The sequence below is a fragment of the Lactuca virosa genome, chromosome 1 (genome assembly GCF_052849685.1).
Source record: "Lactuca virosa cultivar CGN04683 chromosome 1, Lactuca_virosa_CGN04683_v6, whole genome shotgun sequence".
NCBI lineage: Eukaryota > Viridiplantae > Streptophyta > Magnoliopsida > Asterales > Asteraceae > Lactuca > Lactuca virosa.
The window spans coordinates 172,662,114-172,682,010 of record NC_136426.1 but is presented as its reverse complement, the minus strand read 5'-3'; the positions used below and the strand labels follow the sequence as shown (position 1 = coordinate 172,682,010).

General features: G+C 38.5%; 1 long non-coding RNA gene and 1 pseudogene across 1 annotated transcript; both read left to right on the top strand.

The window, feature by feature from the left end:
* The window catches only part of LOC145124065 (respiratory burst oxidase homolog protein C-like), a 111,305-nt pseudogene that overhangs the window by 5,699 nt on the left and 85,709 nt on the right, over positions 1-19,897 (top strand).
* LOC145161374 (uncharacterized) lies at positions 710-3,645 on the top strand. Its single transcript, XR_013738485.1, has 3 exons — positions 710-857; positions 942-994; positions 3,027-3,645. It is a non-coding gene; the product is annotated as an uncharacterized LOC145161374 (long non-coding RNA).

The window sequence follows — 19,897 nt, the reverse complement described above, 5'->3', positions numbered from 1 at the left end:
CGGTGGCAATCCACCCCAAAAATAATAATCACAGCAACAGCGCAAGACGGCGGTTCACCTCGGAGGCGTCATCTCAATTGGCGGTACTGGTGATATGGCTGACGATGCACAGAAAAGGAAGGAGAGGTTGATTACGGCGGGGAGGCAGTGAGGGTACACAACCGTAAATGAACGCCGCGACAGTCGGGACGCTTCCTTGGCGTCTTTCTTCGTCGGTAATTTGAATCAACAACAACGTCGGATGATCCGGTGCTTCCCGGTGGCTGGTGACTTGCACTCCGGCTTCAACAGGCAAGGGAACACAACTGGTGGTGGGGGTCGGGAGGCTTGCGGCCGCAAACGGGAGAGCGGCAGCCAATCACCCTTAGGTTTAGGGTTTCATACGCTTATATACCTGGTACACAAACATATTGCCATAATGGCAGAATCGGTCCCTCCCCGTAAACACTTTTGCAACCAAGGCCCAAAATTTACTCTTTATACCCCCGCTCCCCCAATTCCTTTGATTTTAAGTCCGAAATTTCCCTTTTTAATCCAGGCTCCTGAAATCCTTTACAATTTAAGTCTAATACTTACCAAATAGTCCCTTGGCCTCCAAAATATTTTCAAAATAAATTCCAAAATTACTTTTTAGCCCCTGAATGATCCGATTTATAACATTTGGCTTCTTAAAACCCATTCCCCATTAAATAATACGGATTTAGGGCAACTATTCGTTCATCAATTTTATCTATTTATTTATTAATTAAACAAAATTTTACATACGAGGTGGTTCGGTTAGGCCGAAGGCTTGGAGAGCAGTCCAAATAGAAGGCAGTCCCTGTGAGGCAGTCTAGTAATGCTGAAGGCTCATAAATGTATGTTGTTATCTGTTTGCACAAGCGTGGTACTTTGGGCGAACTCACAAAGCTTTATCTTACTATTTGATTTTATGGTTTTAGGTACTTAAGTGGATAGGGAAAGGTGAAGGCGCGATCGTACTCATCCTTCAGTGGTATGTTTTCGAGATTTTATCATACTCCGATTTTGGCATAATTTTATCTGATACTTGGCTTGATGACTTAGGTTCTTATTGAAACAATGATATTTACTTAAATTGAAAATGAAAATTTTAACGTGATTTTTTGTATGATACAAGTTGCTATAAGAGCCATGGTTTGAGAGAATTGGATGAGCATTTGTTGTAATCCAGACTCAAAATAAGGATTTTTTTTTTCAAAATTGTTTTCAAAAGTAACCAAGGAAGGATGAGATGTGTACGATCAGTCGGAGCAAGAAAGTATACCCCAAGTTAGCCCCACTTTTATTTGTTTATGATGATTATGGTAGGAAAACATGTTAGTAGTAGGCTAGGATCTTCAGGAAATGCATGATAAAATTGTCTTATATATGATGCATGATAGCCTAGAAGAACTTCTTGTATGTTAGAGGAAACTGACATCATTACTGTAGTTGTTTAGTTTGTGCATCATAGTTGTACATAACCAAGATTTTATAGCCAAAGAATGTTTGATTTAGCCTTATTTCCTGTTCCTTGTCTCATTGTTGGCTTAGTATAGAATCAAGTATTTGGTTGTCTATAGAATCCAACGTTATGTAGAATTAGTATGTGCGTGTGGTTATAGGGTTGGTGGAAGTTCTATGAGTGTATGTGATGGTAATAGGCCAACTTGAGGGATGATTAGCCACTCTCGACAGAGTGTGTATAGGATGTATGTGTATCCTAGTCATGGGGTTTTGTATTCGAGTGGTCTGTGACGATCTATTGAAACAAATATAGGTAGATGTGGAAGATAGTATGGGCACGTACTACTTGAAGCACAAGACATATAATGACATTCGCGAGTTAATCTCCACTGAGGTAGTTGCGGTTGTTCGGGTGCCATCCCAGAGGTTTTTGGGTCTATCTTGACAACGATGATTGAGCTGTTTGATGAGCAGTAATCTGTTGTGGCGGCTGAGTCTATTTTTGTTGTGGCTACTATAGTTATGGTTGTTGTGGTGGTACAGGGGAGAGGATCATTCCATTATCAGGACTTCAGGAACAAAATAAATATATTCTATAAAAAGTTAAAAGAATCCAACATGTGACTCGGTGTATTGGTACCTAAAGTCAATGGTTCGGGTTCCATTAAAATAGGGATAATGAATTGACAGGGTAACAAACTTTCAACTTTGGTCACATTTAGTCACTGAATTTTGTTTCGTGCTTGATTTACCCTTGAGTTATTTGAAATTGTTCACATTTTACCTTAATGACCGATAACAACCGGTCATAAACATAAAATGTGAACAGTTTCAAATAATTCAGGGGTAAATCAAGCACAAAAAAAAAATCAGTGACTAAATATAAACAAAGTAGAAAGTTTGGTACCCTTTTAAGTCATTTTCCATTTTTGTAATAAAATGTTAATTTAATTTGCCTACCGATCGCAAATAGTTAAATTAATAATTTTGATTTTAGTCACTACGATTTGCTTTGTGTTATGTTTGTAAAGAGTATTACAGAATAGAATACGTGCCCACATAACCATGTTTTAGTTCATGACTTTAAATCCCAGTTCATAAGATAAACGTTTAACTAGAGTTTTTTTATTCACCTATAAGTGAAAAACCAACCCACCAAGAAGAAATATTCAGTAGAGTTTCACAAAGACAAAAAGACACATATAGGAACAATAAACTTGAAAATAAGATCGAAAATCAAAAGGAGTACAAATGAGAAGTAAATATAGAACCAACATACAAATAGAAAAGGTAGATACAAGTAATAACTAGGAAGATAAGTATCGATCTATAACTATTATCTCTACCATCTGGAGTGAAAGTCGTTGCTTATGTCCTAACTATATGTCTGAAACCACCATAATTTTTTCCTTCAGTTTCTATGTGACTGAAGTCGATTCTGTTGTTGATAGATGCCATTTTATGCATCTTTTGGGTAGTATTTATTAGGATTTAGCATCATATTTTGCACATTTGCAAGTAATTTGTTTAAATAATGTTCAACTCATTTCTTTTATCAGAATTCTCGTACTGCAAGCATTTTGTGTGAATTTCAGATAGTTCGAGTGGAGTAGTACTTTGGGAGCAGCTAGTTACATATTTGGAGCCTAAATCGAGTTGGAACTGAAGGAGGATGTTGAGGAATGCTTAGAAGATGGTTTGGCCAAGAAAATTTTGATCAAATTAATCATACAAAGACAAATTGCTACAATTTGAAGTTAAAAGATATTGCTGGCAGCTTTGACCCTAGTCAGTATTTTGACCATATCTCATTAACCGTAACTCCGATTAACAAGATTCAAAATGTTCTGGAAACTAGACGAAATTTCAGACCACATAGGCCAAAAATGCGACCGCAGGTTGGGATTATGTGATCGCAGGTTGTGATTGCAGGTTGTCTTCGAGGTTTTTTCGTGCCAAAAATTCATCTGAGGAAAAAAAATCAAAAAGATACGATCGTATAAACAAAAACCTGCAATCGCAGGATTGCCAAAAAGTCCCAAAAGAGCAATGTACATCATTAAATCGGACCGATACGCGTTTTTATGAAAATATGTGATCGCATATAACCAACCTCCGATTAAATTTTTCATTTTTTTTCTCCGGAAGTTTCCGTCAAGCATATAAATACTACCCTCATTATCTTATTCAGGGTTTAGACGATTCCAGACGGCATAATACTCTTCTGAAGACGATTTATGATACCTTTCAACGATTTCTGAAGATCTGAAGGCTGCTAATCATCTATTTCGGTTAGCTTAGAAGAATTATTTGGTTAATGTTTCTTTTATCTAGTTTAGTTTCATTTTTAGCCATATCTGGCTATACTTTAGTTTACAGTTATGCATACACTAGTACATTTCAAGTGATTAGTTTTTAGATCTTGTTTTAGTTTCGTGTTTCTATCTAGATTTTTCCGTTTTGAACTTAATGAATGTTTGGTTTTAATTCTTATTAGTCTCATCACCTAGCTAGGTTTTTATCATTCCAGTTAATCAGTTAATAGAATCCATAATTGTTCTTGTCAACTGGTAAAAGTAACAAGTATCAGATTGGTTCCGTGTTGGGATTTAACTCTGGTATAAACAGTAAAAATCATACTTTTACGCTTCCGAGCTTGTGTGAAGTATTGGGTATTGTTGGGAATTTTACATAGAACTTAAAGTAACTTTTCTGATTTAATTAAGAGCTAGTTTAATTGAACAATAAAAAGTTTGGGTTAATTCAAAAAGCTTGTTTTGATTAACTAATTTAGGTAAAAGATATTTTACTAGAGCTTGTTAGGTTTTCTCAGTATTAGCTTAGATAGAATGCATTCTGAATAACTAGTCATGAACTAATTGCATGATTAGGAAAGTTGCAGCAGAACTGAAATCGTTTTTATTATTGATTTTCGTTTAATTTAATATCACTGCAATTTTAGTTTTTAGTTTAATTCAAAAACCCCCTTTTTAATAATATATGTTTTAAATAGAATGTGCCTGATGAAAAAATGCATTGACCGTTAGGCTGTGTCCTTGAAGATTCGACCATGCTTCCCTGTGTTATACTTTTAGTGCAACCAACAGTGATAAATTTATTTTTTTAAATTGGATGTGACTATCGGTTTAACGGTTGTATTTCTAAGTGTTATTTTTGGTACCTTATACAATAAATGCATATCACACAATTACTATAACATCCCCACTTTTATGACCTTCATATTCTGCTTAAGCTTATTCTTCATAACATTTAGAATCATTTACGGGATAATGACTTGAAAGGGTAACAAACTTTCAATTTTTTTCATATTTAATCGTTGAACATTTCGTACTCGATTTACCCCTGAATTATTTGAAATTGTTCATATATTACCCTTGTGACCGGTAATAACCGGTCATAAGGGTAAAATGTGAACAATTCAAATAATTTAAGACTAAATCAAGCATAAAAAAAATCAATGGCTAAATGTAACCAAAGTTGAAAGTTCGTTATGCTCTGAGGTCATTATTCCGTTAAAATATTACAAATAACAGCTTGCATACATAATTTTAAAAAAATCTAGTGATTATTTTGGTGCAGTTGTTTGCCGGCATCTCTCTCGTTGACTTTTTGGCACATTATTTATATATTCGAATTGTATGATTAAATTGTGAAATTTCTGTATTAGGTTAATATTTTTTGAATTATAATATTTGTGGCAATACTTGTTAATAGATAATGTATTCATTTATGCTGCCCACGTGGAACTATACGAGTATATTAGTTTGCAACATTATTTTGAATAAAAATTCTGAAAAACCGAATCACATATTCTATTACATATTAGCTTCCCTGTTACCGCATGGAAGAAAATAACCATGTGTAAATAGACCTCACTATATACCCATGTAAATTGTGGAAAGAAATTTATAAGAAAACACCAAAAGAAGTAGAGTGTGAAAAAAATAAACATAAATTTTGTATGGAAATATATATTAATAACTGAAGTCGCTTTGTACAAATAATTAATACAATACCCAACTTGGACAATAGTATAATGTAAATTTGATGATAATTTGACATAGAAGTGGGATAAAAGTCCTACAAAGTTATTGACATCCCTATAATGTGATTCAATATATTATATTTAGTTTGTTTCTATAATGTAATCTGATCATAATTTAACATAGAAATATGATAAAAGCCAGTTGGCTGATTCTTCGTGTTGGTATATAGATTTTTATTTATGTTTTCTTTCTTAGATGAGAGTATATATTTTCACTCTAGACCTTAGCAATACGGTTTACCTTCTGCCGCCACCTACAGAAACTGGCAGCTGCTACCACTACTAGAAACTGGCAATACAGTTTACCTTCTGCCGCCACCTACAGAAACTGCATCTGCTACCACTACTAGAAACAGATGTATCAGTGACGGAAAATTCCGTCGCTAAAGACTATGAACGATGAATTAGCGACGGAGCTTGACGGTCAAAAAAAACCCTTGTCGCTAGTTATCAGCGACGGATTCCTGACGACAAAAATTGTTCAAGGAACCTCTGGATTCCGTTGGTAATCCGTCACAGATTAGCTTAGGGTAGCCACAGATTATGTTGTTTATTTTGCATTAGCAACATAATATTTGTTGCTAGGTGTGGTTGGTAGTCATTTGTAGATTTGTCAGTTGGCTACAATCAAATCTTCGATATTCTGTAACCAAATGCACATATGAAATTGAAATCATATATTGCAAAACCAAAATTCATTGTGTTATGTTCTATTCATGTACAAAAACTACAAAAACTAAAATACAAAATAACAAAATCAAAGGACATATGTTAAAAGTATCAAAATTGGTGGATTGTTTAAAATATTAAAGTCTGAGGTGGATGGGTTGCTTTTTAGGCAAATTAACTTCTATATTTTTTATACAACTTCTCGATTTCTTATCTTTTGGCCTCCATTTCTTTATGATAAACTGCAAATATGAAAACAATAGTATAATTATCAAACAATAGATATAAAATTCTATAATGGGTGGTATGACATAATAAACAAAGTAAAGCAAAAAGTAAAAAAGATATGGAATACAAACCAAGATTAATTTTGCATTTAAGACGTTATTAAGTACCTTATATGTCTCTTATATGTTTTGCCACCTCAAGCTCGAAAATTTACACATTCCTTACGGTTACATTGCTCATTAACTGTCCCTATGAAAATATAATACCAATGTTTTTCATATAACATGGACTATTTGACAACCCGAAATTTCTATCTTGTACAACTATTCAACTCAATCAAAGGCAGACTTGTTTCTGCTATCTATTAGCACTGTTTAGAGTCTGTTTGAGCATTCTGAGCCTAGTGCGTCAAAGGATTAAGTGTTAGGATATGTCAACTGAAGTTCAAAACCAACAAACAAGCCATAAACCCCTTTATGAGGAGTTCACGGCCAGGGCACATGAGTTTACGGCCGTAAACTCATGGTGGCCGTAAACTCTTGGCTATATAGGTAAAACTTGGCCATTTTCCAACACTTTTACCATTTTCAAGTCTAGAAACCGATTTCTCTCTCAAGTATCATTGGATCTTCATTTTATTCTTCAAAAATGTAAGTGTTTCATCCCTTGATTTGTTGATACATCTTCTTATCTAGCATAACCCATTGATTCCATCCATTAACATCATCTTTAGGGTTAGATCTTCAAGAACACCAAGAACACACACTAGTGTTTTGGTCCAAAATCAACCTTTTTAGCTTCTATATCGTAAGTATAACTTCCCTATACTCGATATCTAGTTGAAACACATGTTAAACACCTTGAAAACGTCCATTTTCCCCAAGAACAAGAGGTGTTTACGGCCAAGAGCATCTCCCTTGGCCGTAAACCCTAGTTAGAGGTGCATTTGAACCATAAATCCATCCTAAAGACTTCTAAACTCTTGAGTACCTTCCTATGTGTAGTAATTACTAGTTATGCTACTTGAAATCATCCAATATCCAAGATCAAAGAGAGTTTACGGCCAAGAGCATCTCCCTTGGCCGTAAACCCTTATTAATGGTGCAAATGTGGTCATAACTCTTCCTAAGGCTTGGATTTAGGGCTAGAACACTTCCTTGTGGATTGTAAGACCTTAAAACACCTTTTGACACAAATCATCATGAGTTTACGACCGTAAACTCATCAGGCCGTGAACACATGGCCGTGAACTCTTGTGGCCGTGAACACATGGCTGTAAACACCATACTGTGGCCTTAAACTCCTTAGATGCAACCCTTTGTACTTCTAGCACTTGAATCTAAGTGTTTACTAAGTTCTAGGGTATTTTCCTTGAATAATTAGTTGTTTAAACACTAATTATATACATATATGTGTCATTATATGGTAAATAGGATCCGTGTGTGTGTGCTCAAGTCTTCACTTGACACTTAGCATCCTATACCACTCTTTCATCGGAACTACTCACTGCAGGTGAGTTCATACCCCTTAACTTATCTTTTAAATGATTTTAAATGCTTTTATGGGGGGGGGGGGGGGAATACAAGTTGAACTATTATAGTTATTATATCAATCACATGTGATTAATAACTATCAGACATATGGATTTTGTTACATTTCAAACTGTGTTATCAAACGAACTGCTTCAAATCGTTTTATACACTCTTTTACATGTTAAATTCTTTCTATTAAACTCTTTTAAGCTTATATTTTGTCAAAAGCATATCTATATAGATATAGTTCTATAACTAAGATTGAAAGGACTTAGGACTGATAGCTCGCCTTACTTCCTGTTCCTTGTTTGGTTGTGGACTTAGGGTATCAGTTATTTGTCTGAAGGTCGTTTAAACCTTAGTTATATATTATGTGTATGTATATAGATATAAAAGTTATTCTATTAGTTCAAGACCTTTGGGTAGCAAAGGTATGCAAACATGTTTATTCATACAAACAACATTGCTAGTAAACTATAATAGGTATAGTTTAGGAAGTCACTAATACTATTGCTAGAACAACGAAACATACTAAAGAGTCAGTTCATACATGAGTTAGAGAACACTATAACGAGAAAAAATACATACTACACACTATACACTAGAGAACATACTACATACTAGAAGGAGAGAACATACACTACACTAGTACATACTATACAAATACAAGAATACTATAACATTAATGTGAGATACTACTTCATGGCTCGGCATATACTGCTGTGTCACATTTTGTACCCAGAGTCTCCAAGAGGGAGAGTGTGAATTTGTGTATAGATCTATACGGGACTGACCGTCCTACACCTTGCTGCTACCTACAGTGGGACCTGCAGGTCTGCGGGTGACGAATGTCATATCATTTCGACGTCTCAAACGTGTGTTATACTGGTCAATCGAGTATGGTTACAATCATATCACATTTTACCTTAATTAACTAACAAGTTTAAAGGTAGTTAGTACATTAGTAGTTACCTAGATAAAACTATAGTACATCTTTATTTTTCCCAATTCATTCACATTGTGATCTTCTCACATAAACGGTAATGAGAAACTATATTTTGGTAATGATAGTCATACTTTGGGAAAACTCACACTTTTACAAAAGAACAAAAATAGAGAACAGTTGGGTCTTGGTAGAAGACCACTTTAGTAGAAAATATAGGATTTTCTAGGAAGTTTACAAAGAATTACATCAAATACTTACAAACTTTTACATCAAACATTTACAAGTACATTCTTCAAACTTATACAAACAATGACACTAAAATACTTATGAACTCACCAGCTTTAATGCTGATCTACGCTTTCAAAATAACTTGTATTCTCAGGTCACCAGTAGACAGGTACCGATGGCCAGGTTTTTGAGAAGATGGAGCACATTCAAGACTCATCTTTTATTTTGATTATACTTTTTTGTGTCTTATAAACTTCAGAACACATTTGTATTAAAATTATTACTATTAATGTAATGGATGATGTTGTTGCTTGTTTACTATTGTGCATTGTTGTGATACTGTACATGACGTCCTCCGCCCCCGAACGTTTCCGCCGTTCAGGTTTTGGGGTGTGACAGATTGGTATCAGAGCTCCGTTTATAGTGAATTGAGTATATCAACCCATAAAAGATATACAACTATAAACACAACGGGATTAAAATACTCTGACCAAGAGTTTATACTTTTAAATAATAAAACATTTAACCAAAGTATACATACCTGCATTCATACTAAAATCAGTGTCACTAGGACAGAACAAAAGTATTACGATTGTTGGACAGCACAAGTAGACTTGGGGACATATAATCAGATCTGGGAGTGATATAGCCTGATCAACTATATCTTTCCGAGAAGTGATTGCACGTGCCTAGGAATGGTTGTGATGTTGCAGCAAGTCTAAAAACTTACCAACACTACTACAATGAAAACATTAGAACATAACATAAGCTTAAAATACTATAGGAGTATTTTGTGTTACTATAATTACTTATGTGCAAACTAAAAAGGTCTTTAGTAGTATGCCAATACTTTCTGAGTGGATACACTAAGGTTATATGTGAATAGGGTGCTATCGACTTAGAATTTGTGATCTTTGCTTTACTCCCTGTTCCTTGTTTGGTTGTGGGCTTAGAGTTAGGACCACTTATTCGAAGGTCTATCCTGTTTTGGTTGCATATGACTGGTATACACTACACAATTGTTGGAGTAACTAGTAAGGATCATCTTATAATTATATTAATTAGTACGTCTATTAATTATTTCTTTACCCCTTTTCTCGCTTAGATAACATGGCTGGATTCCATATCCCCGGAGACCCGTACTTCCCCAACCAAAATAACGGAGGATGGCTCGATGTCGAGCCGGAAGAAGAACCTGCAATCCTATTGGACGATGACTTTGCTGAGAACTTCCCGGAGGATTCTAACTCCGAGCCAGAAGTCAATGACCTACCTCTGGTGGCTCAAAACCCAAATCCAAAACCAACGTCCGACTTTTCAAGGCCCGACGCCTCTGTGGGTGGAGAGTCTGGAGACATGGAGCCAAGAACAAGGTCAACCCATCTCGTTCAATGGAGACTGAAGTTTCTACAACGTGAGCGAAAGAGGCTCAGCGGACAGGGTCCTGCCTATCTTGGTTCACCGGGTTGCTCGTAACGAAATTCAGGGAAGGACAACCGTCCAAAGTATTGCGGAACTTGATGCCAATACAGGGATCAACAATGTTCACATTCGTCGGCTGGAAAATGCTAGTGAGAGAGCTGAAAGGGACCGTGAGTCTCTACTTCAAGCGCTAACTGAGACTAGGGTTGAGGTCATAGAGCATCACGTGCGCCAGCCAGTGTACGAGCGATGCCTTCTGGAAATGGAACGTTTGATGGATGATTTAAGGGTTCGCCCAAGGGGTTCTCGTCGTCAATACGGGATACTCTGCTCATCCCTTTTCTTTTGGATATAACTTAGGCCTATGTAAAAACTATAGTTTTAGTTTCCTGTCTATGATAAGACCTTAAACTTTTGGTCGATAGGTCTTTATTCTGTCAAAATTTTCTCATCTTGGTTTGATGTAAGACCTACTCTTAGGTCATTTTCTTGAACTTGTTACATATGTAATACCAGTATTATTGGCAGATATCTAATCTCACGGAAATTATTATCCAAATGCTTACATCTTTCTAGTACTAGATTTCTATTCAATCATACTCTCATTTGTGTTGTTGGACTATGGAGAGTCAGTTCATGAGTCACTCTCATCATACTCACTATTAAATTCTTACCAATACCTTCAACTCTGTGATCTTATAGCTACAAGATGCCTCCACGCCGAGTAACGAGACGCACTGCTCAGAATCAAACACCTCCTCCTCCTCCTCCTCAATACAACCCAGTAGCTATCCAAGCTGCTGTGAATGCGGCTGTTACGGCAGCTCTAGCACAATTCACCACTACCGGTACTAGCGAGAGTGGAACTAATGTGCCTCCCTCTGTTGCTGAAGCTCCAGTGCGCTCTAGGGAGTGCTCATATAAAGACTTCACTAGCTGCAAACCCAGGGCCTTCAATGGAACTGGCGGAATCATTGCCCTCTCGCAACGGTTAGAGAAGACGTAGTCGATCTTTGAGATCTGATCCTGTCTGGAAGGGAGCAAAGTAAAATTTGCCGCTTGCACCTTCGCGGACCGAGCTCTGACGTGGTGGAACAACCATGTCAAGTCACTATCTCTTATAGTGGCAAATGTCATCGGCTGGGAAGCTCTTAAAGAGCTTATGATCGAGGAATACTGCCCGAGGGGCGAAGTTCAAAAGTTAGAGCAGGAGCTCTGTAGCCTAACCATGAAGGGCTCCGACATAGTCTCCTACACTGCCAGATTCAGCGATCTGGTAGCGCCATGTCCGGGAATGGTCCTTTTTGAAGGAAAGAAGGTGGAAAGGTATATCTGGGGGCTGGTGCCTCCATTTCAGGGGAATATCCTAGCTTCCAACCCCACTACCTTCGATTGTGCCAAGCGATTGGCAGAAAGGCTCATTGACCATGGGGTCCGAACCCCATCAATAACAACCCTAGCCATCTCAGAACCCTCCAAAGCCGCTGATAACAAGCAGAAATTCTGGGATGACAAGAAGAAGAAAGCTTCCAAAAAGCAGCAGGTCGTAGCAGTTCATGCTGCGATAGCACCTACCGCTGCTGCTCCGGTAAAGCAGTACGCGGGAAACTTGCCGAAGTGCAATAAATGCAGCTTCCACCACAATGGACCCTGCCGGGAAATGTAGTGCTCTAATTGCAACAGGAAGGGGCACTGAAAGAACCCCTTTCTATACTTTCATATTTCTGAAAGACCCAAACTTTCATATTTGACAATTGTTATTCCGAAACATGCTACATGCATATTCATAAAACAATATTTTATATTGATAAAACGGTTACAAACTACTGGATACAAACCCACTATCTCATAGTGTTATATAGTACATAACTTCCCAGGATTCTATAGATTTATACATATGGGAGTGCAAAATACAATAGTTTCAAACTATTCGAAAATTTGCTACCAGTATATAACTATACTGGATGCTTATCTCCTGCAAATTAGTTAAACATTGAGAGGGGTAAGCGGTGGCGCTTAGTGAGTTCAATAATAGATACAATATAACGTTATGCCATATATATACTGTAATATGCCAGAAGCAAAGAGGAACAAGGAACAACAAATGCATAATGCGAAAAGCTTTCCATATTAATCAATGAGACATAACAAATTCCATACTTGATATAAAATCAATAAAGTTTCAGCACAAATGGCACAGTAAATACTCAAGAATATCATTTTGCTAGAATATTTAGGCTTTCAACCTTATCTTAGCATACTACCGAAACCAAAGTGATGCCTATGTCATACACTTCATGGTCAACGGTTCATACCAATACCCAAGTGATGCTTATGTCATACACTTCAAGTCAGAGGTACAGCCTTGCTATAAAGTAGCAGATACAGCAACTCGAGATGATAACATGGAAAAGCACATAGCACATATAACACATAACATACAATTGTTCCTATATATTAAACTCACCGAGAAATAACCGGGGGTCAAAATAGTAATTTGGGCAGCACTTCGGCTTTAAATATGACTTTCTTCGTTGAAAACCGGGAGTTTTCTTGAAAACCGGGCTCTGCGAAGGTAGAGCTTCGAAACCGAAAAGATAAATTTTTCGGGCTTCTCGGGAATCTCGGGAATCTCGGGGTGCGCTTCGGGGTTTGGAATAAGTATCGGGGCTTCGGGGAAAGTCGGAATGTAAGAAAATGTTGAAAAGGGGTGAAAAAGACCAAAATTCAAACATGTAACCGGGAGGTCTCGCACCCTTTATATAGGTGCGAGCCTTGGATCCGAAGCGAGGAGAGGAGGGCATGTGTGCGAGGCTCGGAACACGCGGCAGCAGGGCGAAGCTTCGGCCGGAGAGCTGGCTGCTTCGAATTGGGTCGGCTGCTTCGGTCCAATGGGAGGAGGACACGAGGGTCGGATCACGTGTTGCATGCGAGGATCACGTGTGGCATGCGAGGATCACGTGCTTCTTCGGACACCTGTGCGACACGCGTCGCTTCTCGGACATGCCACGCAGCAGCTTCGGACACGTGGCCAACTCCGAGCGAGGGTGACGTGGCAATCACTATTCATGTGAAATTTCTCGAAAAATGTGCCCAATCTTGTAAAATCCATAACTTTCTCATACGGACTCCGTTTTTGACGTTCTTTATATGCACGCGTAGAGAAAATTATGCTCTACAACTTTCGTTTAGACATCGTCGGAAAATTTTGACTTTATTTTTATATTATTATTTTTAACAGACCGGGACTGGTAAATCCGTTAAAAATTCATAACTTCTTCATCCGACGTCCGTTTTCGTCAGACTTTTTACCGTTGTACTACTAATGACGAGACCTTCGATTCTCGTTTAGGTTGTGTCGGCTAAAAATCACTCGATCTAAAATTCGAGTTTTTAGCTGTCTAGTATTAAGCTGAAACTTGTAAAAATCATAACTTCCTCATACGAAGTCAGATTTTGGCGTTCTTTTTATCGAACTTCTCGGTTTAACGAATACTACGACTTTCATTTAGATCACTAAGGCTAAAAAGTAGTTTATCAAAAACTTACTTTTTACGTCATTCGGCACCGTGTCAGTTTTATCGCGGATCTTCGATTGGTCATAACTTCTTCGTTATAAGTCGGATTTCGACGAGGTTTTCGCCTACGTGTTTCTAACAAGATTATCTACAACTTTCAACAATAAATTTTTACTTATTTCAAGTTTTATATTTTCGCTAAATTTCACTATTTAGCTTTTAATTGGAATCTCATAAGACTTCCAATAATTTATGAGTGATTCTAAACATAGTTTTACCTTATTTCTAGTAAAAACTATCTGTTAGAACTCAGTACTCAATATCACATAATATTTCATAATATTATTTATATAAAACACGATCTCAAAACGTGTATGTTACAGGCACACTACCCGTTTCTGCAAGGCTCCGGCAAGGCCAATCACCCAAGTCCCTGGCGCTGGTGTGGGCTAGACTTGCTATGGATGTGGTGAGGCGGGCCACTACAAGAGGAACTGCCCGAAGGCAGGGAATGTCGACGGAGTGGGAAGAGTTTTGGCTATAGGCCAGGAGGAAGCGGTTGCCGACCCTACAATGGTCACTGGTACGTTTCTCCTTAATAACTCATATGCATGCATTCTGTTTGGTAGTGGAGCGGAGAGGAGTTTCGTGAACCAAAAATTTGCTCACTTGCTTAAGCATAAGTCGCATGCACTTAGAGAACCGTTCAGCGTAGAAATGGCTAAGGGAAAGACAGAGAGCACTAGCTGCATATACATAGGTTGTACACTAACACTAGATAGCCATTCATTTCCAATCGACCTCATGCCTGTCTCAATTAAAAGTTTCGACATCATAATCGGCATGGATTGGTTGAATCCTCATCGTGCCGACATTATGTGTTACGAAAAGGTTGTTCGCCTTAAACTGCCTTCTAGCGAAACTCTAGTGATCTACGGCGACAAACCCGACACGAACCTTTGCATCATCTCGAGCATCCAAGGCCAGAAATTCTTGCGAAAGGAATGTTGCGCATTCCTTGCTCATGTTGTCGATGTGAGCCAAGAGTCCAAAGACATAAAGAACATTCCAGTAGTACGCGATTTTCCCGACATCTTTCCAGAAGAACTCCCAGGATTAACTCCGCAACGTCAAGTCGAGTTCAGAATCGACTTAGTTCATGGGGCCACCCCCGTAGCCAAATCGCCCTATCGTCTAGCACCAGCTGGGATGCAGGAGCTATCCAGTCAACTTAATGAACTGCTCAGTAAGGGCTTTATTAGACCAAGCTTCTCAGCCTGGGGAGCATCGGTCTTGTTCGCCAAGAAGAAAGACGGATCGTTCCGTATGTGCATCGACTATAGAGAACTTAACAAGCTAACCGTAAAAAATCGTTACCGTTTGCCTCGCATTGACGATTTGTTTGATCAACTTCAAGGGGCGAACTTCTTTTCAAAGATAGACCTGAGGTCCGGGTATCACCAATTACGAGTGCTTGGGGAGAATGTTCCGAAGACAGCCTTCCGAACTCGTTATGGACACTACAAGTTTGTAGTGATGTCGTTCGGATTGACCAATGCGCCCGCAGTATTCATGGATTTAATGAATCGGGTTTGCCGTCCTTACTTGGATCAGTTTGTCATCGTCTTCATCGATGACATACTTATCTACTCTCGTAGTAAGGAGGAGCATTGTCAACATCTGCGACAGGTCTTAGAAACACTGCGATCAGAGAAGCTTTATGCAAAGTTCTCAAAATGCGAATTTTGGATCCGAAGAGTCGAATTCTTAGGGCACGTGGTTAGCGAAGATGGAATACACGTGGACCCTTCCAAAATCAAATCCATTGAGAACTAGTCAGCACTGAAGACGCCTACAGAAAGTCCACAATTTCTAGGCCTCGCTGGCTAGTACCGCAGGTTCATTCAGAACTTCTCTCGAATTGCGAAACCTCTTACAACATTGACCCAGAAGGGTGTGGCCTTTAACTGGGAAGAGAAGCAAGAGAAAGCGTTCCAAACGCTAAAGCGATGCGTCCCTCCCAGAAGGGATAGAAGACTTCGTGGTCTATTGCGATGCGTCCAATCAAGGGCTCGACTGTGTTCTGATACAACGAGGTAAGGTTATCGCCTATGCCTCAAGGCACTTGAAGACACATGAGGTCAACTACACCGCGCATAATCTTGAATTAGGAGCAATAATGTTTGCTCTGAAGATCTGGAGACACTACCTGTATCGTACAAAAAGCACTATCTTTACTGACCACAAAATACTACAACACATATTCAACCAGAAGGAGCTCAACATGAGACAACGACGGTGGGTCGAGCTACTCAGTGATTACGAATGCAAAATTCATTATCATCCCGGCAAGGCCAACGTAGTAGCTGACGCCCTGAGTCGGAAAGAATATTTTGGTCGTAGAGTCAAATCATTGACTATGATTATCGATTCACACTTATCCACACAAATTAAGGACGCTCAGCTTGAAGCTTTGAAACCTGAAAATGTGGCGGGTGAATCCCTAAGAGGAATGGATAAGAACTTGGTGGTCAAGGGTGGTGGAGCCTTATATCTCATGGATTGGATCTGGACACCGAAACACGGTGGTTTCAGAGACTTGGTCATGACCGAAGCTCACAACACTCGATATGCCGTCCACCCGGGTTCGGATAAGATGTATCTGGATCTTAAAAAGTTATACTGGTGGCCTAACATGAAAGCAGAGATTGCTACCTTCGTGAGTAAATGCCTTACTTGCGCCAATGTTAAGGTCGAATACCAGAACCATCAGGTTTACTTCAGCAACCGGAGATACCTGAATGGAAGTGGGAGCGGATCACGATGGACTTCATAACCAAATTGCCCAAGACATCGGGTGGTCTCAATACCATATGGGTGATCGTAGACAGGCTAACAAAGTCCGCACACTTCCTACCGATCAAAGAGACTGACAAGATGGAGAAACTAACAAGAACATACATTAGGGATATCGTACGACTGCATGGTGTTCCCATATCCATTATCTCTGATAGAGATAGTAGGTTCACTTCGAGGTTCTGGCAGTCGCTACAAAGTTCCTTAGGAACTAGGCTGGACATGAGTATAGTCTACCATCCACAAACCGATGGACAAAGTGAGAGGACTATTCAGACTTTGGAAGATATGTTGCTAGCCTGCGTGATAGACTTTGGGAAGGCATGGGATACTCATGTACCCCTTGTCGAGTTTTCCTACAACAATAGTTATCACACGAGCATAAAGGCTGCTCCATTTGAAGCCCTCTATGGCTGTAAGTACAGATCCCCTCTGTGTTAGGCTGAGGTGGGCGACACGCAGTTAGCTAAAGGATGAGTTCCTGACAGCATTCTCACAGTTTCGGAAATCATTTGGGAAACGACAGAGAAGATCGTTCATATTCGTGATCGATTGAAAGCCTCTAGAGACCGACAGAAAAGCTATGCAGACTGGAGAAGGAAACCGTTGGAATTCCAGGTGCACGACCGTGTTCTATTGAAGGTCTCACCCTGGAAGGGCTTGATACGCTTCGGAAAGCGTGGCAAGCTAAATCCAAGATATGTAGGGCCTTTTGATATTCTCGCTAGAATCGGTCCTGTAGCTTACAAACTCAAACTACCTCATGAACTCAGTAACGTACATTCGACTTTCCACGTCTCGAACTTGAAAATGTGTCTGTCCGACGAGACTCTTGTAATCCCACTCGACGAGATCGAGATCAACAAGAGCCTCAACTTTGTGGAAGAACCTGTAGAGATCATGGACTGAGAGGTCAAGCAAATGAAGCAAAGCCGTATCCTGATAGTGAAGGTTCGCTGGAATGCCAAGCGAGGACCTGAGTTCACTTGGGAGCGCAAGGATCAAATGAAACTGAATTATCCTCATCTTTTCTCTTAGTTATTTGTAACTTCTTATTTGCTTAAACTCTAATTTCGGGACGAAATTCTCTCTAACGGGGGGATGATGTGACAACTCGAAATTTCTATCTTGTACAACTATTCAACTCAATCAAAGTCAGACTTGTTTCCGCTATCTATTAGCACTGTTTAGAGTCTGTTTGAGCATTCTGAGCCTAGTGCATCAAGGGATTAAGTGTCAGGATATGTCAACTGAAGTTCAAAACCAACAAACAAGCCATAAACCCCTTTATGAGGAGCTCACGGCCAGGGCACATGAGTTTACGGTCGTAAACTCATGGTGGCCATAAACTCTTGGCTATATAGGTAAAACTTGGCCATTTTCCAACACTTTTACCATTTTCAAGTCTAGAAACCGATTTTTCCCTCAAGTATCATTAGATCTTCATTTTATTCTTCCAAAATGTAAGTGTTTCATCCCTTGATTTGTTGATACATCTTCTTATCTAGCATAACCCATTGATTCAATCCATTAACATCATCTTTTGGGTTAGATCTTCAAGAACACCAAGAACACCAAGAACACACACTAGTGTTTTAGTGCAAAGTCAACCTTTTTAGCTTCTATATCGTAAGTATTACTTCCCTATACTCAATATCTAGTTGAAACACATGTTAAACACCTTGAAAACGTCCATTTCCCCCAAGAACAAGAGGTGTTTACGGCCAAGAGCATCTCCCTTGGCCATAAACCCTAGTTAGAGGTGCATTTGAACCATAAATCCATCCTAAAGACTTCTAAACTCTTGAGTACCTTCCTATGTGTAGTACTTACTAGTTATGCTACTTGAAATCATCCAATATCCAAGATCAAAGAGAGTTTACGGCCAAGAGCAGCTCCCTTGGCCGTAAACCCTTATTAATGGTGCAAATGTGGTCATAACTCTTCCTAAGGCTTGGATTTAGGGCTAGAACACTTCCTTGTGGATTGTAAGACCTTAAAACACCTTTTGACACAAATCATCATGAGTTTACGACCGTAAACTCATCAGGCCGTGAACACATGGCCGTGAACTCTTATGGCTGTGAACACATGGCTGTAAACACCATACTATGGCCTTAATCTCCTTAGATGCAACCCTTTGTACTTCTAGCACTTGAATCTAAGTGTTTACTAAGTTCTAGTGTATTTTCCTTGAATAATTAGTTGTTTAAACACTAATTATATACATATATGTGTCATTATATGTTAAATAGGATCCGTGTGTGTGTGCTCAAGTCTTCACTTGACACTTAGCATCATATACCACTCTTTCATCCGAACTACTCACTGCAGGTGAGTTCATACCCCTTAACTTATCTTTTAAATGATTTTAAATGCTTTTATGGGGGGGGGAATACAATTTGAACTATTATAGTTATTATATCAATCACATGTGATTAATAACTATCAAACATATGGATTTTGTTACATTTCAAACTGTGTTATCAAACAAACTGCTTCAAATCGTTTTATAAACTCTTTTACATGTTAAATTCTTTCTATTAAACTCTTTTAAGCTTATATTTTGTCAAAAGCATATCTATATAGATATAGTTATATAAGTAGGATTGAAAGAACTTAGGACTGATAGCTCGCCTTACTTCCTGTTCCTTGTTTGGTTGTGGACTTAGATTATTTGTTATTTGTCCGAAGGTCGTTTGAACCTTAGTTATATATTATGTGTATGTATATAGATATAAAAGTTATTCTATTAGTTCAAGACCTTTGGGTAGCAAAGGTATGCAAACATGTTCATTCATACAAACAACATTGCTAGTAAACTAAAATAGGTATAGTTTAGGAAGTCACTAATACTATTGCTAGAACAACGAAACATACTAAAGAGTCAGTTCATACATGAGTTAGACAACACTATAAGGAGAAACAATACATACTACACACTATACACTAGAGAACATACTAC